The sequence below is a fragment of the Schistocerca americana genome, chromosome 7 (genome assembly GCF_021461395.2).
Source record: "Schistocerca americana isolate TAMUIC-IGC-003095 chromosome 7, iqSchAmer2.1, whole genome shotgun sequence".
In the NCBI taxonomy this organism is placed as follows: domain Eukaryota; kingdom Metazoa; phylum Arthropoda; class Insecta; order Orthoptera; family Acrididae; genus Schistocerca; species Schistocerca americana.
Window position 1 is genome coordinate 562,677,767 of NC_060125.1, and position 9,294 is coordinate 562,687,060.

Sequence of the window (9,294 nt, forward strand, 5' to 3'; positions counted from 1 at the left end):
CGTTTCCGACTTTGATAAAGGTAGGATTACAGCCTATCGCGATTGCCTTTTACCGTATCGCGACATTGCTGCTCGAGTTGGTAGAGATCCAATGACTGTTAGCAGAACATGGAATCGGTGGGTTCAGGAGGGTAATACGGAACGCCGTGCTGGATCTCAACGGAGTCGTATCACTAGCAGTCGAGATGACAGGTATCCTATCTGCATGGCTGTAACGGATCGTGCAGCCACGTCTCGATCCCTGAGTCAACAGATGGGGAGGTTTGCAAGACAACAACCATCTGCACGAACATTTCGACGAGGTTTGCAGGAGCTTGAACTATCAGCTCGGAGACCATGGCTGCGGTTACCATTGACGCTGCATCACAGACAGCAGCGCCTACGCTTGTGTACTCAACGACGAACCTGGGTACACGAATGACAAAAGGTCATTTTTTGGGATGAATGCAGGTTCTGTTCACAGCATCATGATTGTCGCATCCGTGTTTGGCGACATCGCAGTGAACGCGCATTGGAAGCGTGTATTGGTCATGGCCTTACTGGCGTATCACCCGGCGTGACGGTATGGGATGCCATTGGTTACACGTCTCGGTCACCTCTTGTTCGCACTGACGGCACTTTAAACAGTGGACATTACATTTCAGATGTGTTACGACCCGTGGCTCTATCCTTCATTCGATCCCTGCGAAACCCTACATTTCAGCAGGATAATGCACGACCGCATGTTGCAGGTCCTGTACGGGTCTTTCTGGATACAGAAAATGTTCAACTTATTTGATCCATTATAAATGGTTTTTGAAAGCCTGCGACTGTAGATACAATAGGTTTGTTTATACACTCCTGGAAATGGAAAAAAAGAACACATTGACACCGGTGTGTCAGACCCACCATACTTGCTCCGGACACTGCGAGAGGGCTGTACAAGCAATGATCACACGCACGGCACAGCGGACACACCAGGAACCGCGGTGTTGGCCGTCGAATGGCGCTAGCTGCGCAGCATTTGTGCACCGCCGCCGTCAGTGTCAGCCAGTTTGCCGTGGCATACGGAGCTCCATCGCAGTCTTTAACACTGGTAGCATGCCGCGACAGCGTGGACGTGAACCGTATGTGCAGTTGACGGACTTTGAGCGAGGGCGTATAGTGGGCATGCGGGAGGCCGGGTGGACGTACCGCCGAATTGCTCAACACGTGGGGCGTGAGGTCTCCACAGTACATCGATGTTGTCGCCAGTGGTCGGCGGAAGGTGCACGTGCCCGTCGACCTGGGACCGGACCGCAGCGACGCACGGATGCACGCCAAGACCGTAGGATCCTACGCAGTGCCGTAGGGGACCGCGCCGCCACTTCCCAGCAAATTAGGGACACTGTTGCTCCTGGGGTATCGGCGAGGACCATTCGCAACCGTCTCCATGAAGCTGGGCTACGGTCCCGCACACCGTTAGGCCGTCTTCCGCTCACGCCCCAACATCGTGCAGCCCGCCTCCAGTGGTGTCGCGACAGGCGTGAATGGAGGGACGAATGGAGACGTGTCGTCTTCAGCGATGAGAGTCGCTTCTGCCTTGGTGCCAATGATGGTCGTATGCGTGTTTGGCGCCGTGCAGGTGAGCGCCACAATCAGGACTGCATACGACCGAGGCACACAGGGCCAACACCCGGCATCATGGTGTGGGGAGCGATCTCCTACACTGGCCGTACACCACTGGTGATCGTCGAGGGGACACTGAATAGTGCACGGTACATCCAAACCGTCATCGAACCCATCGTTCTACCATTCCTAGACCGGCAAGGGAACTTGCTGTTCCAACAGGACAATGCACGTCCGCATGTATCCCGTGCCACCCAACGTGCTCTAGAAGGTGTAAGTCAACTACCCTGGCCAGCGAGATCTCCGGATCTGTCCCCCATTGAGTATGTTTGGGACTGGATGAAGCGTCGTCTCACGCGGTCTGCACGTCCAGCATGAACGCTGGTCCAACTGAGGCGCCAGGTGGAAATGGCATGGCAAGCCGTTCCACAGGACTACATCCAGCATCTCTACGATCGTCTCCATGGGAGAATAGCAGCCTGCATTGCTGCGAAAGGTGGATATACACTGTACTAGTGCCGACATTGTGCATGCTCTATTGCCTGTGTCTATGTGCCTGTGGTTCTGTCAGTGTGATCATGTGATGTATCTGACCCCAGGAATGTGTCAATAAAGTTTCCCCTTCCTGGGACAATGAATTCACGGTGTTCTTATTTCAATTTCCAGGAGTGTAAATAAATAAATCTTATGCTACCAGTCATGATTTTTCTTTATATTACTATTCGCACGACGCAATTCGAGAAATAATTCCCATTTTCAAGTGCGTTTTTTATGGTGTTTATTAAGCCATCTGTGGAAGATCTATAACGTTATCTCTGTGAACTACCTGTAAGAAGATCTTTGTAACTGTTTTGTTTACGTAAGATATTTTCGATGTGTAAAGTGTACAACAAGTTGTGTGTGATGTTAAGTGTGTGTGAGACTCTACACAAATGGACCATTAGAAAACTGTAAGTACAAATCGTTCTAAATTTTAGCCACTAACCTCACAGAAAGAATTGATACCCAACTAAAAATGGCGTTTCTTATGTATTACAGTAAAAGTCAACAAAATGAAGCAGAATCACACACAGTGACAACATCAAAAGAAATGGCTTAATACACACCAAAAAAACGCACTTGAAAGTGGGAATTATTTCTCGAAACGCGTCGTGCGAATAGTAAAATAAAGAAAAATCGTGACTGGTAGCAGAAGATTTATTTATTTATAAACAAATGTTCGACTGCTGCCCTGGCCAGCATATTCTCCAGATCTCTCACCAATTGAAAACGTCTGCTCAATGGTGGTCGAGCAACTAAGCTCGTCACAATACGCCAGTCACTACTCTTGATGAACTGTGGTATGGTGTTGAAGCTGCATGGGCAGCTGTACCTGTACACGCCATCCAAGCTCTGTTTGACTCAATGCCCAGGCGTATCAAGGCCGTTATTACGGTCAAAGGTAGTTGTTCTGGGTACTGATTTCTCGGGATCTATGCACCCAAACTGCGTGTAAATGTAATCACATGTCAGTTCTAGTATAATATATTTGTGCAATGAATACCCGTTTATCATCTGCATTTCTTCTTGGTGTAGCAACTTTAATGGCTAGTAGTGTACACACAGGAGTAACCTGCACCTTTTTACGGTTGTTGGTACTTTACGCCCACCGAGAGATTCGTGAAAAATGCAACCTATGTAAAGGGCCAATGCCGTAGAGTATTGTGTGTGACGGCAGATGCATCAGGAGAGTCATTATGCGTCAAGAAGTAGTTTCCTCATGAAATTCCGCGGGCTTAAGTTCCAGAGGAGTTAAGGAACATCAAATTCCCTCGCTCATTTCTACTCTAAAATGAACTCGAGAGAAGGTGAGAGAAATTTGAGGTCATACGGAGTTTTACCTACAGCTGCTTTTCCAACGCACCATTCGCTAATGTAACCTGGAAATGGAGAAAGTGGTATCAAGATACTCTCCACCATACATTGTAAGGTAGCTAGCGGACTTCAGAGATATCCTCTGAATATTCTGGTATAAGGGACCCACGGTCACCGTCACTGAAAACAGTAAACGTGTCGACAGTATGCGCTGTGTGTCTTGCTGAGAAACGTATTGTTCCATACATACACGTTATCTTTCTCGACGACACGAATGCCCACTCTACTCTTTCCTTTCAAGACTGCATGCATTGCTGTTCGGTTAACCCGCCTCAGGGTCAGCGCTGCAGACTGCTAACCGAAAGGGACACGGGTTCGATTCCCGTCCAGTCGGAGGTTTTCTGCACTTCGGTACTCGGTGATGTGTTGCCCTTATGTTCGTATCGTCGTAACCAACAAAGAAAATTGCGTCCAATACGTAGTATGTAGTATCGTGTTTCCATCACTGAGATGACTCAAGGGGCCCATAGCGAAAGCTACTAAATTGAAATTTTAAAATAATGTACTATTCGGTTCGTCACACGTTTGTTTTTGCACAGCGTTAGATGTTCGCTAATAGTGATAACAGTATTACTACGTATAGGTTTGTTGAGGAAGAGTTGCCCGATATGAAACTCGTGTGTGGGTTCACTGAATGCTGTTACCGCAGTGACGATAACAACATCGAAGCACTTTCTCATCTGGATGTTGTTACCCGTTACTTTGTGTTTCGTGTAGTTCGATTTGTTACCTTCACTGCTGTAAAGGTATTTTCATAGACACAATGGTTATCGCTGTAACTAAACTAGTAAATTATGATTAATTTATCAGTCTGCAGCAAACCGCCAGAGACTTGGGGTCCCTTGCCCTCGCATTAACAGGGGAAAATATTGTAATCTAATCAGGTACTTTATACTCTAAAATTTAAAAAAAAGGTTTATTGTTTTTAATGAAGTTTTCTACAAGATTCCATAATGCTTTAGATTTTTCTGTTAAACTTAACTGAAAATTTTTAAGTCTTAGTATTGATGAGTTTCCACAACGAATGCCAAATTCAACGCTTTCAAGTTCATGGCCATACTTACACATCAGTATCTTCTTTACAAAGTATGTTGCGAGTAAAAGTCAATAACAGAGACCAAAATTTATATTTTTAATTTTTTTTTGTAGCGATCATAAGATAATCGCTCCCCCCACCCCCTCCCCTCTTGATTGTGCACGTTATTGAAAGTGCGTTCCTATTGCTAAGAGTGTGCTAAAAGTAATTTTTCGTTTCTTGCCTCCACTTATGCGTCAGTTACTCTTTATAATGCTATAAGTCAACAACCGGTAACGAATTTTGTTTTTATTTTAACTGTTTTATACGACCAAACTTAAAAGTCTTTAATGCAGTGAGAGTACCTGTGTTGTTATATCAGGCAGAAACGTTAAGCTTGACAAAAAAGATGAAGAGAACCTGTGATCTTTGAACGGAAAGTCATGAGGAAGACCTTTGGATCATCCCCGAATACAACGCATGGTGTCGTAGAAAGAACCAGGAACTCTACGACCTAATGAAAGATCCGAACATCGTGCCGACAATGAAAGTGTGGAGGGTGTGTTGCCAGAGTGTCAGAATCGGGTCGGGCTAAACCTGTGCTAATGGGAAAACCTGACGGAGCTGGTCCAATTGGAAGACCACGGAAGCGATGGAAGTGCACAACATCGCCTTCTGTGGAAGGATTCACAAGATCGCCGTCTATGGAAGAACACGACGCATGAACAGGGTCAGTGATTGCCGATATGTACTTATAAAGTACCCTCCCCTTGCTAATAGTCCTTACTGAAAATGCTTCGATATTGCTAGGGTTATACCACAACGCGCAGAAGGTATCCCCTGAAAGTTTGGCAGTGGAGATCTGGTTCATCCTGTATATGTAGATGAAATCGCGAACCGACTACGATGAGAAAAATGGAGAAATCAGAGCTTAAGGGCGGGGGGGGGGGGGGGGGGGGGGAGGGTAGGACGTCAAACGGGCCGACTTGGAGCAGGAGAGGCACCACAGGGCATTTTAATTTCCACTGTCTATACTTTTACATATAAATTCATAAAACTTTGTCAGCATGACCAGGAAGGATTCAGAATTCACACTCACAGTAGTGGAAGTTCGAAAACATAACGAAATGATTTTTTTACATGTGAAATTTCATCATTTTTTTCACTTACTATTGGCAGTATTTGTTGCTATAGGTACACTTTTCTTCATAAGAAAGAGAAATTCTTCGATGAATTTTACACAGCATACAAAATATACTTCAAGGTGTATGAAACTCTAGAATTTTCCAAATCTATTAAAAACTGTGGTAAAAATTGAGGTAGTTAACTATAAAATTTGTGTTTTTTCTAAACATGAAGTTTAAAATATAACAGTTCAATCGTTTTTTCATAAATTAAATAAATTCTTGAGTTTCATACACCTGTGAGTAAGGTATGTATGCTGTGCAAAGTTCATCGAAGAATCTCCCTAACTTATGAAGAACAGTGTACCTATAGCAACAAATGCAGCCATTAGTAAGTGAAAAAATAATGAAATTTCGCAGGTAAAAAAAAATTATTTTGTTATGTTCTCGAACTTCCACTGTAATGAGTGTGAATCCTGAATCCTTCCTGGTTATGCTGACAAAGTTTTATGAATTTATTTGTAAAAGTATAGACACTGGAAGTTAAAATGTCCTGTGATGTCTCTCCTGCTCCAAGTCGGCCCGTTTGACGTCCTACCCTCCTTAAGCGGATGTTAATCCTAAGCAACATTGGAGAATATAACAAATATTTTGGCAGCGTGTGGATAGGGGAAGGAGGGAGAGAAAGAATAATAGTGCTAACTAAGTACCCTCCGCCACATTCCGTAAGTGAATTGTGGGGGATGTAGATGTAGATGTAGAGGTTCCCACGATACGACTCCAACAACACTTGTGAAATATTAGACGAGGGAGAACCAGTATGGCGATTACCTCTGCCGTAGTATTTACAGAGTGCGGAGCCGGTGTACAAGTTTATATAAATTGATCTGGTTGCAGGTGAGAGCGACTGCGCACGCCGGGAGACAAATGAGCGACCCTCAGCTGGCGGTTGCCAGGAAACCGGATCGCGGCGCGTTACCGCCGGCGGCGGCGTCTGGAGCTGCGAGTTTATGGCGGTCACGTAAGTGGCCTGGCCGCGAAGACGCGACCCAGTGAAAGCGAGCGGGCACGCAGCGTCTGCGCCAGACCAGTTCCGCGCGCCGCTCTCCCGCCGGCGCCGCCCCCGCAAACAGCCTGCCGTGGACGCCTGGACGCCTCCCCTAATTAATGGCACAACTGGTCCGGCGTTATTAGCGGTTAATTGAACGGCGTGTCGTAATTAGGTCCGGGCCGTTCTGCGAGACACGGTACGCTGCCGCTCTTCCCAGCCGTTGTCGCGGACTCTCGCTACTTGTCAAGCTTGATCCACTACGTAACCGCATTCCTGCAAATAAATGGAGATGCCGGTTATACCCGACGTCTTCCTTCGGATAGATGGCTGCTTTTACTTCCGCCTGCTGCAAGCATCCCATATGAGGACGGGACGTTCCAGCACCAGAATCGACAAGATGTTTGGTATCGATAGCAGTACCTAAAAATATATCGCTTCCCTCATCACAGTTCCAGTCACGAACACTGCGTGGATTTGACAGTCGCTAAGCTTCCGAATGAGATCTAATTTCTCTGATTCTCTATTCGCGATTATTCCGTGATGTGTACAATTTCTGATCATTACTGTGTGGCAACCTGTTACTAGACATTAGTATTCGGTATGTTCACTCAAGAGGACGTCGTTATCAGGAGAAAGAAAACTGGGGTTCTACGGATCGGAGCGTGGAATGTCAGATCCCTTAATCGGGCAGGTAGGTTATAAAATTTAAAAAGGGAAATGGATAGGTTAAAGTTAGATATAGTGGGAATTAGTGAAGTTCGGTGGCAGGAGGAACAAGACTTTTGGTCAGGCGAATACAGGTTTATAAATACAAAGTCAAATAGGGGTAATGCAGGAGTAGGTTTAATAATGAATAAAAAAATAGGAATGCCGGTAAGCTACTACAAACAGCACAGTGAACGCATTATTGTCGCCAAAATAGACACGAAGCCCACGCCTACTACAGTAGTACAAGTTTATATGCCAACTAGCTCTGCAGATGACGAAGAAATTGAAGAAATGTATGATGAAATAAAAGAAATTACTCAGTGAAGGAAGACGAAAATTTAATAGTCATGGGTGACTGGAATTCGATAGTAAGACAAGGGAGAGAAGGGAACGTAGTAGGTGAATACGGATTGAGGGTAAGAAATGAAAGAGGAAGCCGCCTGGTAGAATTTTGCACAGAGCACAGCTTAATCATAGCTAACACTTGGTTCAAGAATCATAAAAGAAGGTTGTATACATGGAAGAAGCCTGGAGATACTGACAGGTTTCAGATAGATTATATAATGGTAAGACAGAGATTTAGGAACCAGATTTTAAATTGTAAGATTTCCAGGGGCAGATGTGAACTCTGACCACAATCTATTGGTTATGAACTGTAGATTAAAACTGAAGAAACTGCTAAAAGGTGGAAATTTAAGGAGATGGGACCTGAATAAACTGACTAAACCAGAGGTTATACAGAGTTTTTGGGAGAGCATAAGGGAACAATTGACAGGAAATGGGGGAAGGAAATACAGTACAAGAAGAATGGGTAGCTTTGAGGGATGAAGTAGTGAAGGCAGCAGAGGATCAAGTAGGTAAAAAGACGAGGGCTAGTAGAAGTCCTTGGGTAACAGAAGAAATATTGAGTTTAATTGACGAAAGGAGAAAATATAGAAATGCAGTAAATGAAGCAGGCAAAAAGGAATACAAACGTCTCAAAAATGAGATCGACAGGAAGTGCAAAGTGGCTAAGCAGGGATGGCTAGAGGACAAATGTAAGGATGTAGAGGCTTATCTCACTAGGGGTAAGATAGATACTGCATACAGGAAAATTAAAGAGACCCTTGGAGAAAAGCGAACCACTTGTATGAATATCAAGAGCTCAGATGGGAACCCAGTTCTAAGCAAAGAAGGGAAAGCAGAAAGGTGGAAGGAGTATATAGAGGGTCTATACAAGGGCGATGTATTTGAGGGCAATATTATTGAAATGTAAGAGGATGTAGATGAAGATGAAATGGGAGATATACTGCGTGAAGAGTTTGACAGAACACTGAAAGGCCTGAGTCGAAACAAGGCCCCGGGAGTAGACGACATTCCATTAGAACTACTGACGGCCTTGGCAGAGCCAGTCCTGACAAAACTCTACCATCTGGCGAGCAAGATGTATGAGACAGGCGAAATACCCTCAGACTTCAAGAAGAATATAATAATTCCAGGCAGATTAAAACTGTGCGCCCGACCGAGACTCGAACTCGGGACCTTTGCCTTTCGCGGGCAAGTGCTCTACCAACTGAGCTACCGAAGCACGACTCACGTCCGGTACTCACAGCTTTACTTCTGCCAGTACCTCGTCTCCTACCTTCCAAACTTTACAGAAGCTCTCCTGCGAAACATGCAGAATTAGCACTCCTGAAAGAAAGGATATTGCGGAGACATGGCTTAGCCACAGCCTGGGGGATGTTTCCAGAATGAGATTTTCACTCTGCAGCGGAGTGTGCGCTGATATGAAACTTCCTGGCAGATTAAAACTGTGTGCCCGACCGACACTCGAACTCGGGACCTTTGCCTTTCGCGGGCAAGTGCTCTACCAACTGAGCTACCGAAGCACGACTCACGTCCGGTACTCACAGCTT

General features: G+C 45.3%; 1 non-coding gene across 1 annotated transcript; it reads right to left on the reverse strand.

Annotated features, from left to right (window-relative positions):
• Positions 1-8,891: 8,891 nt before the first annotated feature.
• On the reverse strand, positions 8,892-8,966 carry Trnas-cga. The gene has a single exon. It is a non-coding gene; the product is annotated as a tRNA-Ser (tRNA).
• Positions 8,967-9,294: the final 328 nt, after the last annotated feature.